Source organism: Pithys albifrons, chromosome 10 (assembly GCF_047495875.1).
Source record: "Pithys albifrons albifrons isolate INPA30051 chromosome 10, PitAlb_v1, whole genome shotgun sequence".
Taxonomy (NCBI): Eukaryota; Metazoa; Chordata; class Aves; order Passeriformes; family Thamnophilidae; genus Pithys; species Pithys albifrons.
Window position 1 is genome coordinate 25,859,374 of NC_092467.1, and position 16,423 is coordinate 25,875,796.

Here is a 16,423-nt window from a genome sequence, read left to right on the forward strand (position 1 = left end):
TTAGGGTTAGGGTTAGGGTTAGGGTTAGGGTTAGGGTTAGGGTTAGGGTTAGACTTCTCTTTTGTGTTAGGATTAGAGTTTGGGTGTCTTTTTACTGCTCATGGCGCAGCATCATTAGCACCTGAGAGCCCAAGGCTGCCACCTTTTCTCTTGGCACAAAGCTCAGTCCCTCCTTGGCACCATTGGGGCTGGGAAATTGGCATTTTTCAGCCAGGAATTGAAGGAGGACCAAGATCCCTCTTGGAAAAGGAATCGAAAGAGGAAAGGTGCCAGCCCACAAAGGGCTGGCCTAGTCCTCTCTGTTCTGGCAGAGCCCCTCCTCTCTCCACGCTCGACTCCTGGGTTAGGGTTACACTTAGGGTTATGCTTAGAATTAGGGTTAGGGTTAGGGTTAGGGTTAGGGTTAGGGTTAGACTTCTCTTTTGTGTTAGGATTAGGATTTCGGTGTCTTTTTACTGTTCATGGTGCAGCATCATTAGCGCCTGGGAGCCCAAGGCTGCCACCTTTTCTCTTGGCACCAAGTTCAGTCCCTCCTTGGAATCACTGGGGCTGGGAAAATGCCATTTTTCAGCCAAGAATTGAAGGTGGACCACGATCACTCTTGGAAATGGAATCAAAAGAGGAAAGGTGCCAGCCCACAAAGGGCTGGCCTAGTCCTCTCTGTTCTGGCAGAGCCCCTCCTCTCTCCACTCTCGACTCCTGCGTTAGGGTTACACTTAGAGTTACACTTAGAATTAGGGTTAGGGTTAGGGTTAGGGTTAGGGTTAGACTTCTCTTTTGTGTTAGGATTAGAGTTTGGGTGTCTTATTACTGCTCATGGCGCAGCATCAGTAGCACCTGAGAGCCCAAGGCTACCACCTTTTCTCTTAGTACAAAGCTCAGTCCCTCCATGGCACCATTGGGGCTGGGAAATTGGCATTTTTCAGCCAAGAATTGAAGGCGGACCACGATCCCTCTTGGAAAAGGAGTCGAAAGAGGAAAGGTGCCAGCCCACAAAGGGCTGGCCTAGTTCTGTCTATTCTCGCAAAGCCCCTTCTCTCTCCACTCTCGAGTCCTGGGTTAGGGTTACACTTAGAGTTATGCTTAGAATGATGGTTAGGGTTAGGGTTAGGGTTAGGGTTAGGGTTAGGCTTCTCTTTTGTGTTAGGATTAGGGTTTGGGTGTCTTTTTACTGTTCATGGTGCAGCATCATTAGCGCCTGAGAGCCCAAGGCTGCCACCTTTTCTCTTGGCATAAAGCTCAGTCCCTCCTTGGAATCACTGGGGCTGGGAAAATGCCATTTTTCAGCCAAGAATTGAGGGCGGACCAAGATCCCTCTTGGAAAAGGAATCGAAAGAGGAAAGGTGCCAGCCCACAAAGGGCTGGCCTAGTTCTCTCTGTTCTGCCAGAGCCCCTCCTCTCTCCACGCTCGACTCCTGCGTTAGGGTTACGCTTAGAGTTATGCTTAGAATTAGGGTTAGGGTTAGGGTTAGGGTTAGGGTTAGGGTTAGACTTCTCTTTTGTGTTAGGATTAGAGTTTGGGTGTCTTTTTACTGCTCATGGCGCAGCATCATTAGCACCTGAGAGCCCAAGGCTGCCACCTTTTCTCTTGGCACAAAGCTCAGACGCTCCTTGGCACCATTGGGGCTGGGAAATTGGCATTTTTCAGCCAGGAATTGAAGGAGGACCAAGATCCCTCTTGGAAAAGGAATCGAAAGAGGAAAGGTGCCAGCCCACAAAGGGCTGGCCTAGTCCTCTCTGTTCTGGCAGAGCCCCTCCTCTCTCCACTCTCGACTCCTGGGTTAGGGTTACACTTAGGGTTATGCTTAGAATTAGGGTTAGGGTTAGGGTTAGGGTTAGGGTTAGGGTTAGGCTTCTCTTTTGTGTTAGGATTAGGGTTTGGGTGTCTTTTTACTGTTCATGGTGCAGCATCATTAGCGCCTGAGAGCCCAAGGCTGCCACCTTTTCTCTTGGCACAAAGCTCAGTCCCTCCTTGGAATCACTGGGGCTGGGAAAATGCCATTTTTCAGCCAAGAATAGAGGGCGGACCAAGATCCCTCTTGGAAAAGGAATCGAAAGAGGAAAGGTGCCAGCCCACAAAGGGCTGGCCTAGTTCTCTCTGTTCTGCCAGAGCCCCTCCTCTCTCCACTCTCGAATGCTGGGTTAGGGTTACGCTTAGAGTTATGCTTAGAATTAGGGTTAGGGTTAGGGTTAGGGTTAGGGTTAGGGTTAGACTTCTCTTTTGTGTTAGGATTAGAGTTTGGGTGTCTTTTTACTGCTCATGGCGCAGCATCATTAGCACCTGAGAGCCCAAGGCTGCCACCTTTTCTCTTGGCACAAAGCTCAGTCCCTCCTTGGAATCACTGGGGCTGGGAAAATGCCATTTTTCAGCCAAGAATTGAGGGCGGACCAAGATCCCTCTTGGAAAAGGAATCGAAAGAGGAAATGTGCCAGCCCACAAAGGTCTGGCCTAGTTCTCTCTGTTCTGCCAGAACCCCTCCTCTCTCCACTCTCGAATGCTGGGTTAGGGTTACGCTTAGAGTTATGCTTAGAATTAGGGTTAGGGTTAGGGTTAGGGTTAGACTTCTCTTTTGTGTTAGGATTAGAGTTTGGGTGTCTTATTACTGCTCATGGCGCAGCATCATTAGCACCTGAGAGCCCAAGGCTACCACCTTTTCTCTTAGTACAAAGCTCAGTCCCTCCATGGCACCATTGGGGCTGGGAAATTGGCATTTTTCAGCCAAGAATTGAAGGCGGACCACGATCCCTCTTGGAAAAGGAGTCGAAAGAGGAAAGGTGCCAGCCCACAAAGGGCTGGCCTAGTTCTGTCTATTCTCGCAAAGCCCCTTCTCTCTCCACTCTCGAGTCCTGGGTTAGGGTTACGCTTAGAGTTATGCTTAGAATGAGGATTAGGGTTAGGGTTAGGGTTAGGGTTAGGGTTAGGCTTCTCTTTTGTGTTAGGATTAGGGTTTGGGTGTCTTTTTACTGTTCATGGTGCAGCATCATTAGTGCCTGAGAGCCCAAGGCTGCCACCTTTTCTCTTGGCATAAAGCTCAGTCCCTCCTTGGAATCACTGGGGCTGGGAAAATGCCATTTTTCAGCCAAGAATTGAAGGCGGACCACGATCACTCTTGGAAAAGGAATCAAAAGAGGAAAGGTGCCAGCCCACAAAGGGCTGGCCTAGTCCTCTCTGTTCTGCCAGAGCCCCTCCTCTCTCCACGCTCGACTCCTGCGTTAGGGTTACGCTTAGAGTTATGCTTAGAATTAGGGTTAGGGTTAGGGTTAGGGTTAGGGTTAGGGTTAGACTTCTCTTTTGTGTTAGGATTAGAGTTTGGGTGTCTTTTTACTGTTCATGGCGCAGCATCAGTAGCACCTGAGAGCCCAAGGCTGCCACCTTTTCTCTTGGCACAAAGCTCAGTCCCTCCTTGGCACCATTGGGGCTGGGAATGTGGCATTTTTCAGCCAAGAATTGAAGGAGGACCAAGATCCCTCTTGGAAAAGGAATCGAAAGAGGAAAGGTGCCAGCCCACAAAGGGCTGGCCTAGTCCTCTCTGTTCTGGCAGAGCCCCTCCTCTCTCCACTCTCGAGTCCTGGGTTAGGGTTACACTTAGAGTTATGCTTAAAATGAGGGTTAGGGTTAGGGTTAGGGTTAGGGTTAGACTTCTCTTTTGTGTTAGGATTAGAGTTTGGGTGTCTTATTACTGCTCATGGCGCAGCATCAGTAGCACCTGAGAGCCCAAGGCTACCACCTTTTCTCTTAGTACAAAGCTCAGTCCCTCCATGGCACCATTGGGGCTGGGAAATTGGCATTTTTCAGCCAAGAATTGAAGGCGGACCACGATCCCTCTTGGAAAAGGAGTCGAAAGAGGAAAGGTGCCAGCCCACAAAGGGCTGGCCTAGTTCTGTCTATTCTCGCAAAGCCCCTTCTCTCTCCACTCTCGAGTCCTGGTTTAGGGTTACACTTAGAGTTATGCTTAGAATGATGGTTAGGGTTAGGGTTAGGGTTAGGGTTAGGGTTAGGCTTCTCTTTTGTGTTAGGATTAGGGTTTGGGTGTCTTTTTACTGTTCATGGTGCAGCATCATTAGCGCCTGAGAGCCCAAGGCTGCCACCTTTTCTCTTGGCATAAAGCTCAGTCCCTCCTTGGAATCACTGGGGCTGGGAAAATGCCATTTTTCAGCCAAGAATTGAGGGCGGACCAAGATCCCTCTTGGAAAAGGAATCGAAAGAGGAAAGGTGCCAGCCCACAAAGGGCTGGCCTAGTTCTCTCTGTTCTGCCAGAGCCCCTCCTCTCTCCGCGCTCGACTCCTGCGTTAGGGTTACGCTTAGAGTTATGCTTAGAATTAGGGTTAGGGTTAGGGTTAGGGTTAGGGTTAGGGTTAGACTTCTCTTTTGTGTTAGGATTAGAGTTTGGGTGTCTTTTTACTGCTCATGGCGCAGCATCATTAGCACCTGAGAGCCCAAGGCTGCCACCTTTTCTCTTGGCACAAAGCTCAGACGCTCCTTGGCACCATTGGGGCTGGGAAATTGGCATTTTTCAGCCAGGAATTGAAGGAGGACCAAGATCCCTCTTGGAAAAGGAATCGAAAGAGGAAAGGTGCCAGCCCACAAAGGGCTGGCCTAGTCCTCTCTGTTCTGGCAGAGCCCCTCCTCTCTCCACGCTCGACTCCTGGGTTAGGGTTACACTTAGGGTTATGCTTAGAATTAGGGTTAGGGTTAGGGTTAGGGTTAGGGTTAGGGTTAGGCTTCTCTTTTGTGTTAGGATTAGGGTTTGGGTGTCTTTTTACTGTTCATGGTGCAGCATCATTAGCGCCTGAGAGCCCAAGGCTGCCACCTTTTCTCTTGGCACAAAGCTCAGTCCCTCCTTGGAATCACTGGGGCTGGGAAAATGCCATTTTTCAGCCAAGAATAGAGGGCGGACCAAGATCCCTCTTGGAAAAGGAATCGAAAGAGGAAAGGTGCCAGCCCACAAAGGGCTGGCCTAGTTCTCTCTGTTCTGCCAGAGCCCCTCCTCTCTCCACTCTCGAATGCTGGGTTAGGGTTACGCTTAGAGTTATGCTTAGAATTAGGGTTAGGGTTAGGGTTAGGGTTAGGGTTAGGGTTAGACTTCTCTTTTGTGTTAGGATTAGAGTTTGGGTGTCTTTTTACTGCTCATGGCGCAGCATCATTAGCACCTGAGAGCCCAAGGCTGCCACCTTTTCTCTTGGCACAAAGCTCAGTCCCTCCTTGGAATCACTGGGGCTGGGAAAATGCCATTTTTCAGCCAAGAATTGAGGGCGGACCAAGATCCCTCTTGGAAAAGGAATCGAAAGAGGAAATGTGCCAGCCCACAAAGGTCTGGCCTAGTTCTCTCTGTTCTGCCAGAACCCCTCCTCTCTCCACTCTCGAATGCTGGGTTAGGGTTACGCTTAGAGTTATGCTTAGAATTAGGGTTAGGGTTAGGGTTAGGGTTAGACTTCTCTTTTGTGTTAGGATTAGAGTTTGGGTGTCTTATTACTGCTCATGGCGCAGCATCATTAGCACCTGAGAGCCCAAGGCTACCACCTTTTCTCTTAGTACAAAGCTCAGTCCCTCCATGGCACCATTGGGGCTGGGAAATTGGCATTTTTCAGCCAAGAATTGAAGGCGGACCACGATCCCTCTTGGAAAAGGAGTCGAAAGAGGAAAGGTGCCAGCCCACAAAGGGCTGGCCTAGTTCTGTCTATTCTCGCAAAGCCCCTTCTCTCTCCACTCTCGAGTCCTGGGTTAGGGTTACGCTTAGAGTTATGCTTAGAATGAGGATTAGGGTTAGGGTTAGGGTTAGGGTTAGGGTTAGGCTTCTCTTTTGTGTTAGGATTAGGGTTTGGGTGTCTTTTTACTGTTCATGGTGCAGCATCATTAGTGCCTGAGAGCCCAAGGCTGCCACCTTTTCTCTTGGCATAAAGCTCAGTCCCTCCTTGGAATCACTGGGGCTGGGAAAATGCCATTTTTCAGCCAAGAATTGAAGGCGGACCACGATCACTCTTGGAAAAGGAATCAAAAGAGGAAAGGTGCCAGCCCACAAAGGGCTGGCCTAGTCCTCTCTGTTCTGCCAGAGCCCCTCCTCTCTCCACGCTCGACTCCTGCGTTAGGGTTACGCTTAGAGTTATGCTTAGAATTAGGGTTAGGGTTAGGGTTAGGGTTAGGGTTAGGGTTAGACTTCTCTTTTGTGTTAGGATTAGAGTTTGGGTGTCTTTTTACTGCTCATGGCGCAGCATCATTAGCACCTGAGAGCCCAAGGCTGCCACCTTTTCTCTTGGCACAAAGCTCAGTCCCTCCTTGGCACCATTGGGGCTGGGAATGTGGCATTTTTCAGCCAAGAATTGAAGGAGGACCAAGATCCCTCTTGGAAAAGGAATCGAAAGAGGAAAGGTGCCAGCCCACAAAGGGCTGGCCTAGTCCTCTCTGTTCTGGCAGAGCCCCTCCTCTCTCCACTCTCGAGTCCTGGGTTAGGGTTACACTTAGAGTTATGCTTAAAATGAGGGTTAGGGTTAGGGTTAGGGTTAGGGTTAGGCTTCTCTTTTGTGTTAGGATTAGGGTTTGGGTGTCTTTTTACTGTTATGGTGCAGCATCATTAGCGCCTGGGAGCCCAAGGCTGCCACCTTTTCTCTTGGCACAAAGCTCAGTCCCTCCTTGGAATCACTGGGGCTGGGAAAATGCCATTTTTCAGCCAAGAATTGAGGGCGGACCAAGATCCCTCTTGGAAAAGGAATCGAAAGAGGAAAGGTGCCAGCCCACAAAGGGCTGGCCTAGTTCTCTCTGTTCTGCCAGAGCCCCTCCTCTCTCCACTCTCGAATGCTGGGTTAGGGTTACGCTTAGAGTTATGCTTAGAATTAGGGTTAGGGTTAGGGTTAGGGTTAGGGTTAGGGTTAGGGTTAGACTTCTCTTTTGTGTTAGGATTAGAGTTTGGGTGTCTTTTTACTGCTCATGGCGCAGCATCATTAGCACCTGAGAGCCCAAGGCTGCCACCTTTTCTCTTGGCACAAAGCTCAGTCCCTCCTTGGCACCATTGGGGCTGGGAAATTGGCATTTTTCAGCCAGGAATTGAAGGAGGACCAAGATCCCTCTTGGAAAAGGAATCGAAAGAGGAAAGGTGCCAGCCCACAAAGGGCTGGCCTAGTCCTCTCTGTTCTGGCAGAGCCCCTCCTCTCTCCACGCTCGACTCCTGGGTTAGGGTTACACTTAGGGTTATGCTTAGAATTAGGGTTAGGGTTAGGGTTAGGGTTAGGGTTAGGGTTAGACTTCTCTTTTGTGTTAGGATTAGGGTTTCGGTGTCTTTTTACTGTTCATGGTGCAGCATCATTAGCGCCTGGGAGCCCAAGGCTGCCACCTTTTCTCTTGGCACCAAGTTCAGTCCCTCCTTGGAATCACTGGGGCTGGGAAAATGCCATTTTTCAGCCAAGAATTGAAGGTGGACCACAATCACTCTTGGAAATGGAATCAAAAGAGGAAAGGTGCCAGCCCACAAAGGGCTGGCCTAGTCCTCTCTGTTCTGGCAGAGCCCCTCCTCTCTCCACTCTCGACTCCTGCGTTAGGGTTACACTTAGAGTTACACTTAGAATTAGGGTTAGGGTTAGGGTTAGGGTTAGGGTTAGACTTCTCTTTTGTGTTAGGATTAGAGTTTGGGTGTCTTATTACTGCTCATGGCGCAGCATCAGTAGCACCTGAGAGCCCAAGGCTACCACCTTTTCTCTTAGTACAAAGCTCAGTCCCTCCATGGCACCATTGGGGCTGGGAAATTGGCATTTTTCAGCCAAGAATTGAAGGCGGACCACAATCCCTCTTGGAAAAGGAGTCGAAAGAGGAAAGGTGCCAGCCCACAAAGGGCTGGCCTAGTTCTGTCTATTCTCGCAAAGCCCCTTCTCTCTCCACTCTCGAGTCCTGGGTTAGGGTTACACTTAGAGTTATGCTTAGAATGAGGGTTAGGGATAGGGTTAGGGTTAGGGTTAGGGTTAGGCTTCTCTTTTGTGTTAGGATTAGGGTTTGGGTGTCTTTTTACTGTTTATGGTGCAGCATCATTAGTGCCTGAGAGCCCAAGGCTGCCACCTTTTCTCTTGGCATAAAGCTCAGTCCCTCCTTGGAATCACTGGGGCTGGGAAAATGCCATTTTTCAGCCAAGAATTGAAGGTGGACCACGATCACTCTTGGAAATGGAATCGAAAGAGGAAAGGTGCCAGCCCACAAAGGGCTGGCCTAATTCTCTCTGTTCTGCCAGAGCCCCTCCTCTCTCCACGCTCGACTCCTGCGTTAGGGTTACGCTTAGAGTTATGCTTAGAATTAGGGTTAGGGTTAGGGTTAGGGTTAGGGTTAGGGTTAGGCTTCTCTTTTGTGTTAGGATTAGGGTTTGGGTGTCTTTTTACTGTTCATGGTGCAGCATCATTAGCGCCTGAGAGCCCAAGGCTGCCACCTTTTCTCTTGGCACAAAGCTCAGTCCCTCCTTGGAATCACTGGGGCTGGGAAAATGCCATTTTTCAGCCAAGAACTGAGGGCGGACCAAGATCCCTCTTGGAAAAGGAATCGAAAGAGGAAATGTGCCAGCCCACAAAGGGCTGGCCTAGTTCTCTCTGTTCTGCCAGAGCCCCTCCTCTCTCCACTCTCGAATGCTGGGTTAGGGTTACGCTTAGAGTTATGCTTAGAATTAGGGTTAGGGTTAGGGTTAGGTTTAGGGTTAGGGTTAGACTTCTCTTTTGTGTTAGGATTAGAGTTTGGGTGTCTTTTTACTGCTCATGGCGCAGCATCATTAGCACCTGAGAGCCCAAGGCTGCCACCTTTTCTCTTGGCACAAAGCTCAGTCCCTCCTTGGCACCATTGGGGCTGGGAAATTGGCATTTTTCAGCCAGGAATTGAAGGAGGACCAAGATCCCTCTTGGAAAAGGAATCGAAAGAGGAAAGGTGCCAGCCCACAAAGGGCTGGCCTAGTCCTCTCTGTTCTGGCAGAGCCCCTCCTCTCTCCACGCTCGAGTCCTGGGTTAGGGTTACACTTAGAGTTATGCTTAGAATTAGGGTTAGGGTTAGGGTTAGTGTTAGACTTCTCTTTTGTGTTAGGATTAGGGTTTGGGTGTCTTTTTACTGTTCATGGTGCAGCATCATTAGCGCCTGGGAGCCCAAGGCTGCCACCTTTTCTCTTGGCACAAAGCTCAGTCCCTCCTTGGAATCACTGGGGCTGGGAAAATGCCATTTTTCAGCCAAGAATTGAAGGTGGACCACGATCACTCTTGGAAATGGAATCAAAAGAGGAAAGGTGCCAGCCCACAAAGGGCTGGCCTAGTCCTCTCTGTTCTGGCAGAGCCCCTCCTCTCTCCACTCTCGAGTCCTGGGTTAGGGTTACACTTAGAGTTACGCTTAGAATTAGGGTTAGGGTTAGGGTTAGGGTTAGGAATAGGGTTAGACTTCTCTTTTGTGTTAGGATTAGAGTTTGGGTGTCTTATTACTGCTCATGGCGCAGCATCATTAGCACCTGAGAGCCCAAGGCTACCACCTTTTCTCTTAGTACAAAGCTCAGTCCCTCCATGGCACCATTGGGGCTGGGAAATTGGCATTTTTCAGCCAAGAATTGAAGGCGGACCACAATCCCTCTTGGAAAAGGAGTCGAAAGAGGAAAGGTGCCAGCCCACAAAGGGCTGGCCTAGTTCTGTCTATTCTCGCAAAGCCTTTTCTCTCTCCACTCTCGAGTCCTGGGTTAGGGTTACACTTAGAGTTATGCTTAGAATGAGGGTTAGGGTTAGGGTTAGGGTTAGGGTTAGGGTTAGGGTTAGGCTTCTCTTTTGTGTTAGGATTAGGGTTTGGGTGTCTTTTTACTGTTCATGGTGCAGCATCATTAGCGCCTGGGAGCCCAAGGCTGCCACCTTTTCTCTTAGTACAAAGCTCAGTCCCTCCTTGGCTCCATTGGGGCTGGGAAAATGCCATTTTTCAGCCAAGTTTTTAGGGCGGACCAAGATCCCTCTTGGAAAAGAAATCGAAAGAGGAAAGGTGCCAGCCCACAAAGGGCTGGCCTAGTTCTCTCTATTCTGCCAGAGTCCCTCCTCTCTCCACGCTCGACTCCTGTGTTAGGGTTACACTTAGAGTTATGCTTAGAATTAGGGTTAGGGTTAGGGTTAGGCTTCTCTTTTGTGTTAGGATTAGGGTTTGGGTGTGTTATTACTGCTCATGGCGCAGCATCATTAGCACCTGAGAGCCCAAGGCTGCCACCTTTTCTCTTAGTACAAAGCTCAGTCCCTCCATGGCACCATTGGGGCTGGGAAATTGGCATTTTTCAGCCAAGAATTGAAGGCGGACCACGATCCCTCTTGGAAATGGAATCGAAAGAGGAAAGGTGCCAGCCCACAAAGGGCTGGCCTAGTTCTCTCTATTCTGGCAGAGCCCCTCCTCTCTCCACTCTTGAATGCTGGGTTAGGGTTACACTTAGAGTTATGCTTAGAATGAGGGTTAGGGTTAGGGTTAGGGTTAGGGTTAGGCTTCTCTTTTGTGTTAGGATTAGGGTTTGGGTGTCTTTTTACTGTTCATGGCGCAGCATCATTAGCGCCTGAGAGCCCAAGGCTGCCACCTTTTCTCTTGGCACAAAGCTCAGTCCCTCCTTGGCACCACCGGGTCTGGGAAATTGCCATTTTTCAGCCAAGAATTGAAGATGGACCAAGATTCCTCTCAGGGAAAAGATGCTGGGATATAAAGGGATTGCAGCTTTTATAGTGTTAATGGCGCTGCATCATTGGGAACTGAGAGTCCAACGCTGCCGCCTTTTGTCTTGGCACAAAGATCAATTGTTTCTTGGCACCAGTGGGTCTGGGATATTGCCATTTTTCACCCAAGAATTGAAGACAGAGGAAGTTTCCTCTATCTTTACTATTTTGGTTCTACTGCTTCCTGGGGTGATATTCTCCCATATGACTTGTGGCCTGGTCTCCTCCTGGTCCCTGAGTTACATAAAGAAGGCCACAGCTTTGAGAATACACTGCATCTCCCCACAATACTCTTTGCTTCATGTCCCTCTGAACTGTTTCATTCATCCAAGAGGTAGTTATATTTGCTTTTGCCTTTCCTACCACATAAAAGTGACCACCCCAGAGCCAGCTTCTTCTCCAAACCAACAAGACTGTTTTATGAAATTCTATTAGTCTGGACTGGAAAATGCCAGCAGGCTTAATCAGCTGGGATTTTTTGTAAGTCTATTTTGTTCTTCTATACCATATATATTGTAATGTGTTCACCCTTAGTCTCTATTGCATGGCTTCCTGTTATACTGGGAAATTTAATAGAACATGCTCTCTGATGTGCTGAATTTCTTTTTAATTTATTCTTTTAATAGAATTGGAGTTGAAAATTTTGGATAACAATAGTGAAACATGTCCAAAATATCAAACCATGGAGCAGAATGAAACGTTGAGATCCAAGCTGTGAAATTCCTCTCAGAGATCTACCACAGAGAAGCTGCACTGTGCTACTTGGAACTTCAAGTTAAGTCTACACTGAGAGTTGGCACAAAAGATAAAATGTTCCTTTTTCTTGCATTCCTAGCATTTTCCCAGCAGGAACCAGTGGCCAGTAGCCAGCTGTCAAAGAGAACTATGATTGATGGGTGAATATGCAATTGGGAAAATATCTTGCTGTTTCCTCGTGTCTAATTCCCATTGATCTTGCAGGCTGTATCCCAAAGCACTGCTGGGAATAAACAAATGGTTTTCCTTTCTTGGACATGTTGATGCTTATGAGATGGACAGTTCAATGTGAAATCAGTTCATGCTCATTTAGTGCTGATTTGTCCTTTGTAAACAGAGGTACATAACCAGAGCTTCCCGCATAATCAGAATTAATAAAGACTCATTGTGACGAGGGAGAAAGTCCGGTTTCCAGAGATCGGATCTCCTGTGGGTGAAGATGCATGTAAGTCCTGTGCAGTCCTCCTACGGTCACTGAATGTGGGTCTTTTTGGATTCCAGTTGTGGCTGACTCCACAGTGAAGTCACTAACATCCTCCTTGCACGGGTATTGGAATAGTTTTGCCAGTGACAGAAAGTCATTGAGATGTAAAGGATAGTTTTGTTGCATTTTAAAATTGGGGTTTGTGTGTGGTTAAAACTTCTGTAGGGTTGGACAGTATTTTATACATCGGGCTTTGGAAAAACTTGCTCTGAATTGTAGGAGTGGATATGTTAGGACCAAAAGGGTTGCTTCCAATAAATTGCTAAGTGCAGACTGTTTCTAAGTTGAAAGAAGGTTTTGGCATGTCTTTGTGTAGGGCCTGTCCCACCTGAAGGTTTGTCTGTTTACATCCTCTACAGGGAAAGAATGAATGAATAGAAGCGTCTTCCACATGAATGAATATCTGCATCTTCTACATGGAATCAGAATGAATGAATGAAGCATCTGAACAGCTGAATGAGTGATAAAAGATGGAACCCAGAAGTTCAAACATGTTGATGTTGATCTAGAATATTTTGTTGGCTATTTTTTGAGGGATGTTGGTTGATGATTTCTCTCTTGCTAAATGGGACAAATTTTCATGATTCCTCCCAAAGCATTACATCTTTCATTGCTTGGAATGAAATGTCAAGGCCATATGAAAAATGAAAAAATACACCAGTGGCAGGAAGGATCTGTTAAGGGTTTTCCCCCCTCATTCTCATTTCATTATTTCTGCAATTTCTTTTTAACCTTCAGATTCATTGAGTGCCAATGATTAGTTGTAAAGCAAAAAGATGATCAGATACCCAGTGTTCTGCAGATGTTATCCATTGCAGGCAGTGGTTAAGTACAAAATAATTAAAAAAAACAACCTCAGAGAGAGTCAGAGAGCTCTTGGGAGTGGTAATGCAGTACAGAGTCTTTCACCCTGAGGTCAGCAGGTCAAACCCATTCCTGATCAGGAGTGACCAGTAGTGATTACGTGTCTGCTTCCGGATTTGTGGAGTATTGCTTTTATATTAGTGCTACTAGAAGGCCATTCATGCACCTATATTGCTAATCCTGCTGATCTGTGTGTTTCTCTCCAGATAAAATGGAAATGAATACTTTATAAATGTCCACAATTATGGTCTTATTTATGGTACAAAAATCATCTGGGTTGTCATCATTTGCTCTTTTCTGAGACAGCACAGTAGAAAGATCAAGGATGCAAATTGACTGCAATTAAGGCCTTTATTCCCTTACCTTTAGATGTGGCCCCTGGGGTCAAACTCAGAACACTCATAGCTCCTACCACAAAGCTAAGTCACTCTTCATGGGTATTTTACTAGACATGTTTATCATCAAAAAGTGTCCAAGCATCTTAAATCAGTGCAAATTAAACTGCATGCAGATGGAAAGAGAATTAAAAGAGATTAGAAGAGAAAAGCAAAAAACAGCTATTAAAAATGAAAACGCTGTTAAACATAAGAAAAACTCACTGGTCTGTAAGCCTGTTAGGGACAGTGCTGACACACACACTCACCTTCCTTGAGAAACAGCTTCAGGCAGTACATTACACATGTGGAAGGAGTACTGCATGAAAGCAAAGAAAATCTAAGTTTCTTTTCCTCTGCCATAAATCACAGTGCATGGTGTTTTTTTCCCAAGGGAAGGTGAAAGATCAATCTTTGCACAGTGTAAGGCTGCATATATTAGCTTCTGATTTTCGAGGAAATGGCACCATTTCTGAATTATGTGACATTTATTATGCTGTCAGTTTCACAGGTGCAGTAATACCTAAACCTACTCCATCTTGTGACCCTGTTCTCCTCTCTTGTGCCCCATCCCTTCTCCCTGATCGCTGCTTTTCAGGCTATTTCTCCTAAGCAGCTCCTGTTCTTGCTTTTTGACAGAAATTTGAGGCTGTGAAAGATATTAACTTCTCTGAAGCGGCAGATGAATGAAATCCACCCCCAGCCTGGCCACAGATTTGGGAGGCCAAATGTTTTGGCCTCATTGAGTATATCCACACCATACGAAGCAACACTACGTAGATGTACTGAGTGTGGCATGGGATCAGGCTAATTAATCCATCTAGAAGATAAGCATGACATCAGCTTTACATCACAGCACATTCTGGGTCTGAGGATTGCACATTATGTATGGAATATTATGCAGAAGAACGAGGGAGAAATTAGTATGGAAAAATTAAAAAGTAATAAATGTAGACATGAGAATGTGAGTTTTAGGAGGAAAAGAATCAGGACTGATAGCGCACAGAGGACATGGAAGTTTATTGGACTTTCTGCCATAAAACCAGTGGTGCTGATAGACCACACTGTACAGTCAGTTCTCTCTTTGGAAATGTTACTGTAGGGACACAGAACTGTAGCAACATTGTTGGCTTTATAGCAAACTTCTACACCAGAGTTTGTGAGTTCTTCCTCTAGCACATCTTGCCCAAATACTGAGCACAAGCTTTCATAACAGGAGAACAATGATGAAATCGCTTTCCAAAGTAACTTTTTATTGGAAAGTAAATAGATACCATCTTACTCCATCTTAAGGGTTAAAGTAACTCTGTTGAAGTCAGTGGTGCTCTAACAGTAGGGGTCTTGAGTATATGCCTAAACCACCTGCCTTTATTAATTATTATCATCTATCACACCTATGACAACAGTCTCTATAGGTAAACTGTTTGTTTTGCATACACACTGATATGATTAATGGGAATCTCCAACCTAACTGGCGGAACTCTCCCAAGTTAATTTCCTTCACTTCTCCAACTCTGTGTAAGCCCCGCTTAAGCCAAGCTTCACTATGACCTGCAGTTTGCAGGAGGCAAAGGTCTGAAACCTTTAGAGACTTTCAGGTGGTTTCACTGAAGTTGAATTCTCTTAATCCACATCAGCTGGGAGCTGCCTGTGCCATAGAGATGGTATAAGAAAGAACAAAAACTTTTTAATAGTAATCTATTTTCTTAGCTAATCTGAAATGAATTGGGGTTCTTCAGATCTATTTTCACCTTCCAGATTAGTGAATCAGTCTCTGCCACAATACTTGGCAGAACCCAATGTGCAGGCACCGAAGAGCCTGGCACCCAAAGTTTAGTCTGACATTTCCCTCTTCTGCTTCCTGACCCACCCAACCTGCAGCTCTGCTGAATCAGCCATGGGAAAGCTGTCCCTTCTCTCAAGCTCTGCAGGTCAGTGCTGCTTCTTAAGTCTGGCAGGACAGAGTGGATATGCTCATGTGGCTGTTTTGCTGCTCCAGCCTCAGCTTTGTGTGCCCTCCCTCCTTCTGCTGCAGAACAGCTAGCTGTTTAAAGAGCTTTTTAAATCATGAGTTTAAGGAAATCCAGAAAAGGTAGAAACAAGATTCTGAGGTCATAGAGGTGAGGGGAATTGACTCCATCTGACAATGAGGGAAATGTGAGTTTGGAGTCGATGTGGTCAGTGCTGTGGGGGTTTGTCCCTGCCCTGTGAGCTGTCTGATGGAGGCTGCCCAAGAACACTCCATTGCAGCTGATTTCACTTCCCAGCTCGTGGGTGTCAGTGCTGGGGAGACACATGTTTTCTTACTGCACATTACTCAGCCCATGGGTTCCCTGCTTTCTGATAGAGAGCTCCTATGAGCTCTATTAAACGTGGGAAGCAAACTCTTTGTGACATCTGCTCCTTTGTGGCTCTTTACAGTAATAGGTGGGTTTTTTGCTTAGAACTGGATCTGAACTGTGTGGTAATGATTGTGTTTGGTTGTGTTGTCTTTGCTTTTTCTTGTGAGGCTTGGAAAGGGAGCAAGGAATATTTTAATACCCCTTCAGCATGAAAATCTGATCTGCTTGGGTGAAAAATCCCAGGAAAACATTTCTGTTTACACAAAGGTGGGGGGGGGGGGGGGAACACGACAGGGGTAAGCCTTTATTTGTGTCTCAGCTAATGAAGTGCATCTAAACTGAAAATTACATGAGAAGTGATGACTAGTTGCTGTGGTGACTTTCTCCACAGTAGCAAATCCTAACTACCCTTTGGGTTAAACTCTTCACAAGGATAAAAATTTAATTTAGGAGAACTGCAATCCTCCAAGAAATTGAACTCTTATTTTCCTTTGAAGCTTCATGAGTTCTGCAGAAAAAAGTCCCTCTGAGCCCAACATGGAGGAGATATCATTAGAGAGATGAAAATTAGTAGGAGTGCCACAATAAAGCTGCATTGCATAGTGATAGACCTCGATGCTGCCATGTCTATTCAAAGGCTCATCCCCTATCCTAGAACTCTTTAAAAAAAGAGAAGATATTCAATTAAATGAAGGCTATTGTTATTACTGCACTTACACCATGCTCTTTCCATTCTAATAACACTAATCTAGCTTCAGAAGGGATTAGACAAATTAATTATTGATATAATGTAACTGAGGAAATGTGTAGTTGAGGGCAGGGTGACCTGATGTGTTCCTTTCCACGCCCAATAAACATAAACATTCATTTTATGGTCAAAGGGAGCTAAGTCTTGGGTGGGTCCCAAAGATACAAGTGGTAAACAAACTCCC

The 16,423-nt window shown here is 46.6% G+C and overlaps 1 protein-coding gene across 1 annotated transcript in view; it reads left to right on the top strand.

Annotated features, from left to right (window-relative positions):
* The first annotated feature begins 14,939 nt into the window (after window positions 1–14,939).
* The window catches only part of SLC5A9 (solute carrier family 5 member 9), a 124,557-nt gene continuing 123,073 nt past the window's right edge, over window positions 14,940–16,423 (top strand). The window contains exon 1 of the transcript XR_011698686.1: window positions 14,940–15,080. The gene's annotated coding sequence lies outside the window, so the exon portion shown is untranslated. The remainder of the gene's footprint in view (window positions 15,081–16,423) is intronic.